The sequence below is a fragment of the Branchiostoma belcheri genome, unplaced genomic scaffold, assembly GCF_001625305.1.
Source record: "Branchiostoma belcheri isolate BF01 breed outbred unplaced genomic scaffold, Haploidv18h27 scaffold155, whole genome shotgun sequence".
NCBI classification, from domain to species: domain Eukaryota; kingdom Metazoa; phylum Chordata; class Leptocardii; order Amphioxiformes; family Branchiostomatidae; genus Branchiostoma; species Branchiostoma belcheri.
This window is the reverse complement of record NW_017802991.1, coordinates 376459-391388: the sequence shown is the minus strand read 5'-3', so window position 1 is coordinate 391388 and position 14930 is coordinate 376459. Positions and strand designations below refer to the sequence as shown.

The 14930-nt window shown below is 37.5% G+C and overlaps 1 long non-coding RNA gene across 1 annotated transcript; it reads right to left on the bottom strand.

Moving 5' to 3' along the window:
- Positions 1–3218: 3218 nt before the first annotated feature.
- Positions 3219–8581, bottom strand: LOC109465636. Its single transcript, XR_002139979.1, has 4 exons — positions 8484–8581; positions 7452–7555; positions 5226–5329; positions 3219–3310 (listed from the first exon to the last, which is right to left on the bottom strand). It is a non-coding gene; the product is annotated as an uncharacterized LOC109465636 (long non-coding RNA).
- Positions 8582–14930: the final 6349 nt, after the last annotated feature.

The following is a 14930-nucleotide window of genomic DNA, read 5'->3' as shown; positions in this document are numbered from 1 at the left end:
AATCCTGAAAAATGTAACATTTACGCTTAGGACCTTAAAGTCTTCCAATTTTTGTTTGCCCACCCACCTACCATTTCAATGGGTAGATGGTGGTGTAGACGTATTAGGAATTCATATTCCTACCGACATGGATACACTTGTTGATGTAAATATTGAACCCCGTTTAGAACGTTTAGATAGGTTATTGAGCCCTTGGAAAGGCAAATCATTATCCCTGTACGGAAAAATTACTGTTGTTAATTCCCTGGTGGTTCCCCAGTTCACTAATTTATTTCAAGTTTTACCTTCGCCAAATGAATTATTTTTCAAAATATACGAGAAGAAGATCTTCTCATTCATTTGGGATGACGGGCCGGAAAGAGTAGCTAGAAAAGTATTGTACAATTCGGTGGAAAATGGTGGTTTAAAGTTAATTAATTTACGTGCCTTTAATTTAACTATTAAAGCTTCGTGGATACCCAAGATATTCTTTCACCCTGAGTGGTTTACTTCAATGGCCATCGCTTCTCATCCTCGTCTCAGTCTGAGTCTATTTCCCTTCATGCAGCTATCTTCTGCGCATGCCCTGAATCTTAAGAGTTTTCTCTTTGAAGCACTTGATGCATGGTACAAATTTCAGTACGTGGAGTCCGCGACACCAACAAACGTACGACAACAAATAGTTTGGAATAACTCCAGTATTACTGTTGATAGTAAGCCTATTTTTATAACTGCTTTGTATAATAGAAATATAATTTTTGTAAATGACTTGTTAGGTACAGATGGAAACTTTATGTCGTATGCTGAATTTTGTGAACTGTATCCAAATAGTTGTGAACAATTTCGATATCAACAACTTATATCTGCAATACCTAAAAGATGGAAAACTTTACTTACTAGTAATCAGTTAAAAGAGCTTGTATGTTTACCATTACAAAAAAATTATATGTGGTTAAAAAATACTAAAATTAATAAGTTTTTGTATAATTTCTTTCTGGCTTATACAAATGATGTTATAATTGCCCATAAAGTAAGGTTATCATGGTTTTATTATTTTGATAGGCCCATACCATGGCGAGAAGTATTTATAACATTAACTAAATGTACTATAGACCCTAACGCCCGATATTTTCAGTACCGTCTACTTTATAAATTTTTACCATGTAACAAAGTATTACAAACTTGGAATTTAATCGAATCCAGTACCTGTTCTTTCTGCCATAGTGATGAAGAATCTTACATACATATCTTCTGGGAATGTCCTCATGTGATAGCTTTTTGGAATAACGTACAAAATTGGTTAAAACAAGAAATTCGTGCAAATTTAGAATTAAATTCTTTTGTAGTTATGTTTGGGGATATTTCTACAAATGCATCCCCTTTAAATAATATCATTATATTATTAGGTAAGATTTTCATTTTCCGATCCCGACGTTTTAAGACTTTAAACTTCCAGTCTTTTAAAATATTAACATCTGTCTTTCAAAAGACAGAAGGTCTTATTGCATCTCGGAGGGGAAAGCTGGAGAAGCATCGGGGTAAGTGGGAACATTGTGTTCATTATAATTTCTGTTATTGTTATTATGTCAATGTCAAGATTATTTTCATTTTGTCAAGCTCGAAAGTAATGGCTTTAGGGGAGGCTTTTCCGTTCTTTATGTTATTTTCTATTTGTACAAGCCGTCTTGGCTTTTCAGTTTACTTTTGTATTATTTACAGTTATTTTGTTGAATAAAAAAAAATGATTTACATTGATATAACTATAATATGAAGTAACATACAACTAAAACAATTCTCAGTCAAGTTTTGTGGTAGACGGGCGGCAGGTTGTGTCCACCGTCCGACTGTGTTAGTTCTCCAATACGGACCCAAGATCGCTGTACTAGGCCGCGATTGGACAACTGGGTGGGAATGAGAGGTAGGTTTTATTCCCACGATCTTATGGACCTCCCTCAAGCTAACAATTATCTCTAACAATGAATCACAATTTAATGTAGTTAATGAAGGACTGCCAGTGACGAAAGTCCGTGCTTCTCATTGTCGAACGACGAAAAGAATATAGTTTCTGTACAAGATTAAGATATGCCGGTGGTAACTTGATTTTGGCCTCATTTTAGAACCAATGTCACCCTAAGCAACTGGCTAAAGATGAACATTTCATCACAGGTTTTATACCTTTAACGCTACTGTGCTATTCTTTCATTATTAAGCGATTTTATTATTTGTATAGCTGGTAGAAGTAGGCAATTGAATTTTGACGCATGCCTAAATAATGTACACTGCTTATAGGAGATACATTTAAGCCGTAAAAGAAGCGTTTTACTAATGATAAAAAGATTAACATGCCCAGTATTCTGTGGTCGTCTTTCTTGGATATTTTTTTCATTCTACTGTGACATATCTTTTTGTAATATACTCTGCATGTTTAATGAATTCAAGAGATTTATGATACTGATTAGTTAAAAACGTTGGGAATTACGTTGTTGGCGTCTTTTCGTCTTACCTTGCTAAAAATAGATGTACGACACACGCATAAATTTTTTTTTTTATTTTTATTTCGAGCTAATGAAAAAAGAAGTATTAATATGGCCCCTATTTTCTTGTCGTCTTTCTTATGTCTTCTTTTTATGCTAATCTAAAATATCTTTTGAAAATATAATCTGCCTGTTTCTCGGATTGAAGAGATGTTTTAAACTTAGATGTGTTAAAAGACGTTCGGTGGTTTTATTTAGAATTTAGGGATTTTGGAAGATAATGTTTGAGCACAAACACACACAAATACGTCTTGACGTATGACTGCACCATCAAAGGTAATTAGAAACAAGATATAAGCATAATAAAAAAGTTTATCTTAAGTTCGAATTTATTAATTCTCAAAAGGGCGTATATAAGAATAATTAATGCAGGGAAGCGACCGAAAATGTCGAGAAGGGTTGTCATATTAGAAAGAGCTTGCAAAGTATAAATACTGCGAAAATTGTGCAACTTAGTTAACAAAAAGATAGTTCTAGCTTTAGTGACAGAAAACAAGTGCCCTCATAAAATAGGCAACAAACAAATGTATGCATATAGCCATAAAAAGGACACAATGAGTCGTTGATAGTATAGTCAGCTACCATAATTTTTTCACTTACTGCCAATCATAACATTCTCGTTTAAAAAACAAATGAATTAATTTGTGATATATTTAGGTGTTAAAGAACAAGGAAAATGTAACATGTACTTACAGTCAAGTTTTGTGGTAGACGGGTGGCAGGTTGTGTCCACCGTCCGACTGTGTGAGTTCTCCAATACGGACCCAAGATCGCTGTACTAGGCCGCGATTGGACAACTGGGTGGGAATGAGAGGTAGGTTTTATTCCCACGATCATATGGACCTCCCTCAAGCTAACAATTATCTCTAACAATGAACCACAATTTGGTGTAGTTAATGATAGACAGACAGTTCCTTAAGTTGTGCTCCTCATTATTAAGAGACCAAAGACAGGATAGTATATAATTAAAATATGCGTGTGATGACTTGATCTCGGCCTTTTTTCTCTTAGTATGATTAATAAAAAAAATTACCCTAAACAACATTCTATAAACATTTCGCCACATGTTTTACGCTTAAAATGTACTGTGCTATTCTATCATCATGAAAAGATGTTGTCTTATGTATAGCCTGCGTATATATATGTGGCGTCGGGTGGTGTAGTGGTTAGAACAATAGACTGTGAACCGGTAGACCCGGGTTCGATTCCGAGTCGTACCCGGTACATGTCTGAACATGCGCCCCGACGTTGTGCCCTTGGGAAAGGCACTTTACACGAATTTCCTCACTTCACCCAGGTGTGAATGGGTACCTAACTTCGGTTGGGGAAAGTCGTATTGAGGTCATCTTGTGGCGCCGAATGGCAGCCGCACAGACCCTTGCGACTGTGTGTATCATTTGTATTATTTGAATGTTGTAATTGTTGTGATTTGTATTGATTATTGTGTGATACCCTGCATCAATTCAGCCGTGAGGCTGCGACTGCATGGGTACTGTTTGGACAATAAAAACCATTTATTATATACAATGTATGCAGCAAACTTAAAGAAATGCAAACTGCTGGTGGCAATGAGGTGGAAATACGTGTAAGCGCTTAAGTCGAAAATGAAGTGTTTTACTAATGAAAAAAAAAAAGATTTACAAGTCCACTATTCTAATGTAGTCTTTCTTGTGTATTTTGCCATTCTATTGTGTTTGTATAAATATAAACTGCCAGGTTTGTTTTATTAAAGAGATGTTACATACTGAGATTTGTTAAAATACGTTATGTTTTGAATGTTAGGAATTACATTGTTAACGTCTTTCCGCATTACCTTACTAAAAAGATGTACGACAATGTTATGCAGGCATGAGGAATTTTGTATTTAGAATTTAGGAAATATTCCAAGATGGTCTTGTTGCACCAAATCACATATACGTTATAAAGGTATGACTGCAATGTTTTTAAAAGGTGACTTAACAAATCACGTAAGTAGCATTAAAACAAAATTAAGCTTTAGTTTGAATTAGGATTGATTCTCACAACGGCATGTATAAGAATAATTTTATGTAGGGAAGCGACAGAAATGTCGATAAAGGTTGTCATATATTGTGCAATTTATTTTTAAGTAAGATCGCTTTAACTTCAGTGTTAGTCAAGTAAGAATAGAAGTCCTCCTATGTAATAGGCAAATTATAATAAAATACATTTGGCTATAAAAGGGACAAAATAAGTCGTTTACAGTCTAGTTAGCTATCTCAACTTTATTCCTCACCCTAAAGTATAACATTAGCGGTTTTTAAAGATAAAGGTTAGGCCACACCAATCTAATTTGTTGGTTGTCGGATACGCCTCTGTATTTATTTTGATTTGCAAAAAAAAGATTGTTGTTCTAAATCAACTTAATAATTCGTCCACAACTGTTAAGTAAAGTCCTCTTCTTCCTAGTCCCTACAGTTTTTACATCTATCACTGCATTAGTTCAATTAAAAGTTCGAAATTCATTGTTTGAAACAAACCCATTCTTTTGTGTTTACATAATGGCATCCATACTATAGTAGCATTTTGGGCCAGAATAGGATGCCTAGTCATGCTTTTTTTTCTTTTCGCCCTGTCGCAGTATATTTTTTTAAAAAAAAAATTCAAGAACCAATTAATTAATTTGGTTTTTGATAAACATGATATATGATATTGCTGGTGTTAAAGATCAAAGAAAATGTAACATGTACTTACAGTCAAGTTTTGTGGTAGACGGGCGGCAGGTTGTGTCCACCGTCCGACTGTGTGAGTTCTCCAATACGGACCCAAGATCGCTGTACTAGGCCGCGATTGGACAACTGGGTGGGAGTAAGAAGTAGGTTTTATTCCCACGATCTTATGGACCTCCCTCAAGCTAACAATTATCTCTAACAATGAATCAGTATTTGGTGTAGTTAATGATAGGCAGCCAGTGCCTAAAGTTCGTGCTCCTCATTATCAGACGAACAAACACAAGATAGTACAAAATTAGGATAATCTTGTGATGATTTGATCGCACCTTTTTTTCCTTAGAAAAATTTTAAAAAATTAAGAAATCATCCTAAGCAATTTTTTTTTAAATTTTACCACACGCTTTGCACCTTTGAAGTTACTGTGCTATTGTGTTATTTTTAAAAGATGGTATTATTTCTATAGCTGGTATAAGATAGCAAACGATGTTAAAAGTAAACGTAAATAAATCCACACCGCTTGTGGCAATAAGATGGAATTTTTATTTATTTTTAATTTTTTTTTGCTCAATGATCGCCACATAACACGGCCGTTAGCCTACTTCAAGTTTGGTTAACCCTTGAATGGTATTACCACCTGAATGGTATTACCACTCACCTGGGTTACGGGTTACCGTGTAGAACTGTAACAGCAACTCTTCTCTCTGAGTCCGAACATCATGATTTTGACCAGCCCAATTTCTCACAAGTAGTACAGACTAACTGACCCAATAATGCTTCGGTCCCAATTGAAAAAAAAAGGCCCTGCCGGATAGTCTCCGGGCTTTTTTTTTTGCTCTTTCGGGCGTGACTCATACGTGGCCTCCGCGGGACACCCTGTGGCTACCGGGCTATTTTTTGAGCCCGGTGGGGACCCGAGAAGAATTCAATTCTGACTTAAATTCTACCCGGGCTCCGCTGACAAAAAGACGCCGTGATCTCATCGTAAGAACACCGAGAGGAACCCCTCCAGTTGCCGGCAGTCCACTAGTACACATTTGTTACGTCACAGACCAGATAAACAGAACAAATGTGTATACTTCTTACCCTGGTAAAATGTGTGACGTCACAGATCAAATGATCACAACAAAAGCGTGAATTTTACATTACGTACAGGTTAGTACAAGACACATGGTCAGAGAACCCGCCGGATACCTGCCGGGTGCCTGTCGGAGACCGACCAAAGAGAGTGACAAAATTTTAAACAAAATGCTACTGAAGGAAACTTTTAATTATGACCACGACAGCCGATGCCCGCCCAACTCCTGAGCCCGACAGGGGCCGGCCGGGGCTACATCCCCGACGGGCACAGGTGCAATTGGGACCGAAGCTTAAGAGCTAGAGAAGCAGGAGTTAAGAGGCTGATAGGGAAAATTCCATACCCCATACCTTATGTAAGCTGAATAAGAAACATTTACTAATGTTATTACTAGAGTCATGCTTAATGCAGGCCGCTGGTGGCAATAAGTTCGAAATACATGTAAGCCGAAAAATGAACATTCTTATGTCTTCTTTCCATTCTAATCTAAAATATCCTTTAAGAATATAATCTGCCTGTTTCACGGATTGAAATGAGGATTCACAATGAGAATTGTTAAAAGACGTTATGTTAAAATGTTAGGGACGATATACGTACGTTGTTGACGTCTTTAAGTTTAGTATTACATTAAAAAAGAACGACACTGTTGCACCCGCATGAGGTGTTTTTATTTAGAATTTAGAAAATTTTCAAAAAGCTGTTGGAGCACAATTACACACATATACGTCTCAACGTATGACTGCATCATCAAAGGTAATTAGAAACAAGATATGAGTATCATTAAAACAAAGTTTAGCTTAAGTTCGCATTATGATTGATTTTGAAAAGGGCGTATATAAGAATAATTAATGCAGGGAAGCGACCGAAAATGTCAAGAAGGGTTGTCATATGTTAAATAGCTTGCTAAGTAAAAATACTGATAAAATTGTGCAACTTAGTTAACAAAAGAGCGTTTTAACTTTAGTGACAGAAAACAAGTCCTCTTATGAAATAGGCAACATATAAATGGATGCATATGGTCATAAAAAGGACACAATGAGTCGTTGATAGTATAGTCAGCTACCATAATTTTGTCACTTACTGCCAATCATAACATTCTCGTTTAAAAAGATTTATTTATTTGTAATATATATTTAGGTGTTAAAGAACAAAGAAAATGTAACATGTACTTACAGTCAAGTTTTGTGGTAGACGGGCGGCAGGTTGTGTCCACCGTCCGACTGTGTGAGTTCTCCAATACGGACCCAAGATCGCTGTACTAGGCCGCGATTGGACAACTGGGTGGGAATGAGAAGTAGGTTTTATTCCCACGATCTTATGGACCTCCCTCAAGATAACAATTATCTCTAACAATAAATCAGTATTCGGTGTAGTTAATGATATATCGATAGGCAGCCAGTGACTAAAGTTCGTGCTCCTCATTATCAAACGACCAAAGACAAGATAGTACAAAATTAGGATAATCTTGTGATTATTTGTTTGCACCTTTTTTTCCTTAGAAAAAAAAGAAATTTAAAATATCACCGTAAGCAACTTCCTATAAACATTTCCTCACAAGTTTTACACTTTTAAAGTCACTGTGCTATTTCGTTATTTTAAAAAATATGATATCATTTGTTTAGCCGGTATGAGATAAGAAACTATGTTGAAAATAAACCTAAATATATGCACACTTCTTCTGGCAATAAGATGAAAATTTATTTAAGCCAAATAAGAAACATTTACTAATGTTACTACTAGAGTTATGGTAAATGCAGATCGCTGGTAGCAATATGTTCAAAATACATGTAAGCCGAAGAAGTGGCGTTTTGGGATTGAAAAAAAGGCTTAACATGGCCACAATTCTCTTGTTGTCTTTCTTATAAGTAAATAAGAATACTTAATGCACGAAAGCGACCGAAAATGTCGAGAAGGGTTGTCATATCTTAAAGAGATTGCTAAGTATAAATACCGCTAAAATTGTGCAACTTACTTAACAAAAAGGTCGTTTCAACTTTAATGACAGAAAACAAGTCCTCTTATAAAATTGGCAACTTATAAATGTATGCATATAGCCATAAAAAGGACACAATGAGCCGTTGATAGTATAGTCAGCAAGCATTATTTTCTCATTTACTGCCAATTTTAACATTCTCGTTTAAAAAAAAATATTTAATCAATGATATATTTAGGTGTTAAAGAACAAAAAATGTAACATGTACTTACAGTCAAGTTTTGTGGTAGACGGGCGGCAGGTTGTGTCCACCGTCCGACTGTGTGAGTTCTCCAATACGGACCCAAGATCGCTGTACTAGGCCGCGATTGGACAACTGGGTGGGAGTGAGAGGTAGGTTTTATTCCCACGGTTTTTATGTACATCCCATGGCTAGCTATCTATCACATCTAACAATGGGTAACATGTAGTACAGCCAATGATAGGCAGACAGTGCCAAACGTTTATGCTGATCATCACATGACCAAATTTTCATTGCGTGTGATGACTTAATCGCGGCTTTTAATTTGTCTTGGTATGGAGAAATATGACGTCACCCTAAGCATACTGTAGTTAATATCTAAACAAGCGTGTTACACTGTTAAATTGTGCAATTTTGCCATCAACAAAAGGGGTTATCAGGGGCTTGGTATCTCCAGGTCTGAGTGGAGGGGCCACGCTGACAACAAATCGACCTGACGGGACCTGTGTACGGTGTCTGTAGCCGCCATGCATCAGTACCTGGTGCACGCGGATGATTAATTGATTGTTGACTTATATACGAAAAATGATCGAATTGTTTTAATGTCCATCTTAACTTTTGTTTATAGTTTTAAGTTCTGTTTTACTAAGAACATTAACATGTAAGTTAAACATTTTGAAATCATTAGAAACGTATCGAGTTTCAATAGAAACACCGTTATGTTACGTAAATTATGCTTTTGAGACAACATGAGATACTAAAAAGAAAAAAAAGTATGCATAAAAATCAAACTGTGTCAATATCAATAGCAGCCGAAGGAGCCACACAATCGTCTTGCAACTATGAGTATACCAGTGTTTTATGGCTAGATTTTGTGGAAAGACGAAGAATAAAATCAACCGGTGTTGGTCCCTAAATATCAAGCAATTAATTATCATCATATAGAGTCCAGTCAGCTGCAGATAATCTGAAATGCAGGATTACGACATGCACTCAGGTAGAAGGTGGCGATACATAATTCTATTGTAAAGACCACCAAAGAACATAAGGCAAAATTGTAGCTATTTCTACAAACTGTGTACATTTTTGGCAAACAAATAATCGCTCCTTATTTTCATAATCCCAAGACAAAACCTAGGAAATAATATTGATAGTGTAACAGGTTGAAATTAGGCAAGAACTTACAGATACGTTATGTTGTCCACGGGTGTCAGGTTTAGTAAACCCTCCTACCGAGAGTGTTCTCTGATTCTGACAGGCCGCTGTGTTTGTCCGTGATGGGACAACTGTATGGGAGTGAGAGGTAGGTTTTATTCTTACGATCATTAAGTACCTCCCTTAAGCTATTTAGTATACCTAACAATGGATGACGGTTTGGCCCTGTCACTTATGGATATGACATATCTGTCATTAACAAGGTAGTGTCAAAAGATCAAACTGTGATCTCTTACCAGTGTTTGGAGAGGCTATATATGTAGAGTCTGTAAAGTCTCGTAAGTCACGAAACCCACTTACGAAACCCACTTACGAAAGTCACAAAACCCACTTACGCGCCTCAGAATTCTGACTGTAACTGTGCCACATTTTTCAAAGTTTAACAAGAAAAAACTACAACGTCTGTTGTCAAGCTTAAAACATTAAGACATGGAGACAAATAGTGAAGGTTGTCGTAGCACCCGCTTTATCATTCCCCCACTCAATTGTAACAGGGCATTGAGTTATATGAGGTGTTAAATTTATGTTAAAGTAGCAATTGAAAAAGGTACCAATTTATCCACACACCTGTCTTGCACCTAAGTAAGCATGTTGTTTTTTTAAGGTCAATTTGGGAAAAAACGAAAAAGTACAACGTAAAAACAGTCTGGAAGGAGTGGACACTACAAAATTTTTCAATCCGGATCAGGTATAAAATTTTTCAAATTTTTGAATGATCTTTTGGCCTGGGTAAAAAGGCCAAATTTCTAAAATGGTATTGCTAGTGTGACAGGACAAACTACAGCAAACGTACTGACGGATACTTTTTGTTGTCGGCAACCGGCAAATTAGATCTACCCTCCGTCTGGATTGTTCTCGCCAATTCTGACCAACCCGATTAGCAGGTTTCCCTCTGATATGACGTCACTGCTATTTTTGCATATTTAGCGGGCGAAAGTTTTGGTATCTTTGAAGTCATACGTGACTATTTTGCCAAGCACCAACTAAAATATTCTGTCATTAAAAGATATAGTTACAGTTTACAATACTCGACATTTATAAGACAATTTTACGATGGCCAGAAAAAAACGCAACAAAAGGACGAGGTCTCCCCTGGTTGGCGTACACGTTGATTATAGCGGAACAAAAGACAGCGTATGTTTTTGAAGTGCCATATAAGACAGAAGTAGATTCAAGAACTACCGCCCAAATAGGTGTGAAAAAATACACGGTATTTGCTACAGAGAAAGACTAGTAGAAATGTTTACGAAAAAATTGCGACGGTGGAAATTATAGCTCAACAAACATACTAATATAAGCCGAAGGATGAGGTTTTCAGGCAAAAAATATACATTTTGGGATCTGGAGCCCTGGTACTAAAACCAAATGACCTGAAATTTGGTATGGGGATACGTTGGACATATGTCTGCAAAACCTGATTCAAGCTTTCTACATACACCACTTTAAAATTGTGAAAAATAGGGCTTTTTGGCTATTTTTGGACCAAAAATGTACATTTTTTGCTCCTGTGCCCTAATATTAAATCCGAATGACCTGAAATTCGGTATGGGGATACCTTGGACACATGTCCAAAGAATGTCATTCACGCTTTTGACATATACCACTTTAAAATTGTGTAAAATAAGGCTTTTTGGCTATTTTCTGACCAAAAATGTACATTTTTGGCTCCTGTGCCCTAATATTAAATCCGAATGACCTGAAATTTGGTATGGGGATACCTTGGACACATGTCCAAAGAATGTCATTCACGATTTTGACATACACCACTTTAAAGTTATGTAAAATAGGGCTTTTTGGCTATTTCCGGCATTGGAAGATTCCATTGCTGCATGGGGGTGTAGACTATTGGCAGCCACCGTAGGATAGATCCATTTTCGGTATGGGGGATGGGGTGAAGCCATCTGCTGCATTTGCTCCCAAGCAAATGTCGGCCTTTCTAGTTGTATTACATTTTTTTAATATTTCAAAATCGTTTAGACTGCTGAGTATTTTATCGCCTTTAATATCTCGGCGGAGTTCGTAAAGTTGACTTGTATACTGTTATCGGTTTTCGTGTGTACGTTTGGGAAGGTACATGCTTCCAGGAGCACAGAGCCTTCTTGTATAGTCTATAGACAGTGCAGTAATATATACAGCGGCCATCTTGCTTAGGTCACTTGCGGGGTCAGTCCCTGAGCACACATAGCCCTGAGCGCATATACTTTGCGCACAAACTCTTCGGACTCCGGAGTAGCAGGGCACGATGATCAAGCAAGGCAATGGCCTAATCATGGTCGCCAAACTCTTTCTTGTTTTGATTGTAACAGAATTAGGTGTGGAAGAACAGTTGTTTTCGACCTTGATAAGTGCAGACCTCCGGAGGAACAGCCATTGTTACGATCTGACAGTCTGTTGATTAATGAAGACACCGCCGGTTGCGTGTGCCGGCGGGAGAGTTATTTTAAGCCTGAGCATGCAGTGACCTCGGTTGACGTTACAAGGCCAAAATAAAAGACCAACAGATTTTGCAAATGATTTGCAGTCTATAAAAGCCTCGATTCAAATATTGTATTGCTCTTCTGATTTCTGTTTGCTGTCTGTTTTCCAACAGACTTTTAGTGAGTCTTTGTACGGAGAATTCACTGTTTCAACCCATGTTTGCTAAATGAATTCATGTGCAATGAGCCATGATGATTATGCAGTGTTTTAGAAATCCAAATACTGTATGGTTTATTCTATGTTGCGATACTACAACTTTAAAAGGATATCACTGAATTTCTGTCAATTGTGTTTAAAAGACACACATCTAGGCTTCAAAGTCTTAAATCCTCACTCAGCTGAAACATTTTTGCGACAAATAAGCCTTAATGGGGTCTAAATGGATCCCTTTTTTGTTTTATACAGATATAGCTGTTTCGGTGAAATTTTGAGAATTTATGAATACATATAGTTTTATCGATCTCTAAGGGGGGAAAATTGACATAGAAATTTTAGATAGTCAATTATTATTATAATGTTATTTATGCAAAAAAGTAGTATTCTTCACCACAAACACTACGTTACTACTGTTTAATATCATATCAAATCATATCATACCCTACCATATCCTTGTTGTTACTGCGTCTTTTTCGTCCCCCAAACAGAACTTTGTCCCGTTGATAAAGACTTTCTTGACAATCTTTGAGGATTTTACAAGACTCGAAAGCATGCCTTAATCTGTGCACCTGTGTGCAGTTGTCGTCCTTTCTGAATAACTCGAATAATGCTGTCAGGCTTTGTGGAGTTCCTCGTCCAGGAATTTCCACAGGATCCATAGTTAGTTCTGTTTCGTGAATGTCGGCAGGAAATTTCGGCTGAACCAGCTCGATCACGGACGGCAGTCACCTCGGCTGTTCGCGCCCAGTGCATCAGTTTTCTCCAACCGTCTAAAAGTGACTTATTGTAGCCTCCAGTACCTACTCTGTATGGGGCATTCATCCAGAGTCTGTTGCCGTAGATCAGTTGGTAAGAAAGTCAGAGTGTCTTCACAGAACGCCATTTTGTCTTTACAGAACGCCATTTTGTCTTTACAGAACGCCATTTTGCTGGCTTCGGAGGGGGCAAGTTCGCGATGACGGAATGTTTTCCTCAAATCTTCAGCCGATAGATCATCTCTGTCACTTTCCTTAAGTATACAATTCGTAAGTGTAAATGTATCAAATTCCTAAAAACCTTTTCCGTACGCACATGGTCCGGCAAAACGTGGCTAAATATCCAAAATGCAGGAGCGGATACATTGGCATGTTGTTTAGTTTTTCTCTTTCCCACGTACTGGCATGACAACTTCTGTCAGTGTTCGCAAGTTAATGGCAAATATTTATCACCCCAAAGGTCGTAATGGCTACGGGTTAAAGTAAAGAGCCACGCTGTTCTTTGTCCAACCTAACGTCGAGCCCCGAGGGCGTGATACCAATCATGGTAGGCTTTGCGATCGCCGAAAACCAGGTGTTATGGTTGGCTTCCGTTCATGGGGGCAGCCATATTGCACCTTTGTATTGACAAGTAAGGCATGCTGGGAAATAAAGCACCTTCCAGTAGGCTGGTGTGTGTGGTGTGTGTGGCAGAAACCCATACATATTATATTACATACATATCTAGATCTTCAGTCTTTGTCATGTTATGAGTAATCAACCTCTTCTGTAACCTCATATTTGTCATGTTATGAGTAATCAACCTCTTCTGTAACCTCATATTGTACTACGTAGACTGATTTGTTAGATTTGTTCTCTCCTTTCTGCCATACTTTGTACCTTGTACATTGTTGCGTAATAAAAGTCTATATATTAGGCAGATGACACACGTGACTCGGTGAGCAGTGGATCATAGGTTGCCGAAACTTGTTGAGGGGTTATTGTTATGCCCTAATACAAAAGGCCTTTGCAATACCACTTGTAGAAAATGTCTAGTGTTTAGGTGAGTCCATCTGCATATATGAAATTTCCGCAGTTGTCCAGCTATGACGTCTAGGAACTGAGCTTCTCCTCTTCTAGTACAATACCAAGGTTATGGTTAAAAGGATGGTTAGAATAGAAGTTCAAAGAAGTGATAAAGGCTGGAGTGGTACAAAAAGTTGAATAAGTTCTACCTTGCTTAATAATACTTCTAACAGCAAAGCTGAACTTTCAAAATAAGTTGGTGTTTTTATCTTAAGATACGTCGAGGCGCAAAGGGAAATGATAAATGAAATATAAATAAGATTCTCTACGCGACTACTTTACCTACACCGGCAGTTTATTCTTTATCTTGGCATGCAAGGGTTTTTTCCTGTGAACAATTTTCATAGCTAACAGCCGCCAGGTCACATATCGGCGAAGCTGGTGTGTTACACTGAAGGATACGGATATACAGATAGTTACATATGATGGAACCCTTACCCCAGGGTGCCGTCTTCCGTAGTTATTACTGGCTCTCTTTTGTCGCTATAGCTAGCTACCATGGACTACGGAGGATGACACCCAGGCCGTAGTTCAGAGAAAGTGTTTTTTTAACAGGCAAAAATCAACGCATGTCGTCCCTGAACATCAGTTCCCCAGTACTCCCTGACCAGATAACAATGTCAGGGCGTACCAAAGTCAGTCTATCTACCGGAAAGCCGCTAGTCTGGTGGCAGAGACCGATAAGCGTGCATTGTGGTACATACAGTTTTTTGTTGTTTCTATATCTCTGAGGTGATCACCATCACAATGCATGCCTGATACTAAAGATATATTTCCTTTAATACGTTTTTGAGTGAGTTTGATAAGAG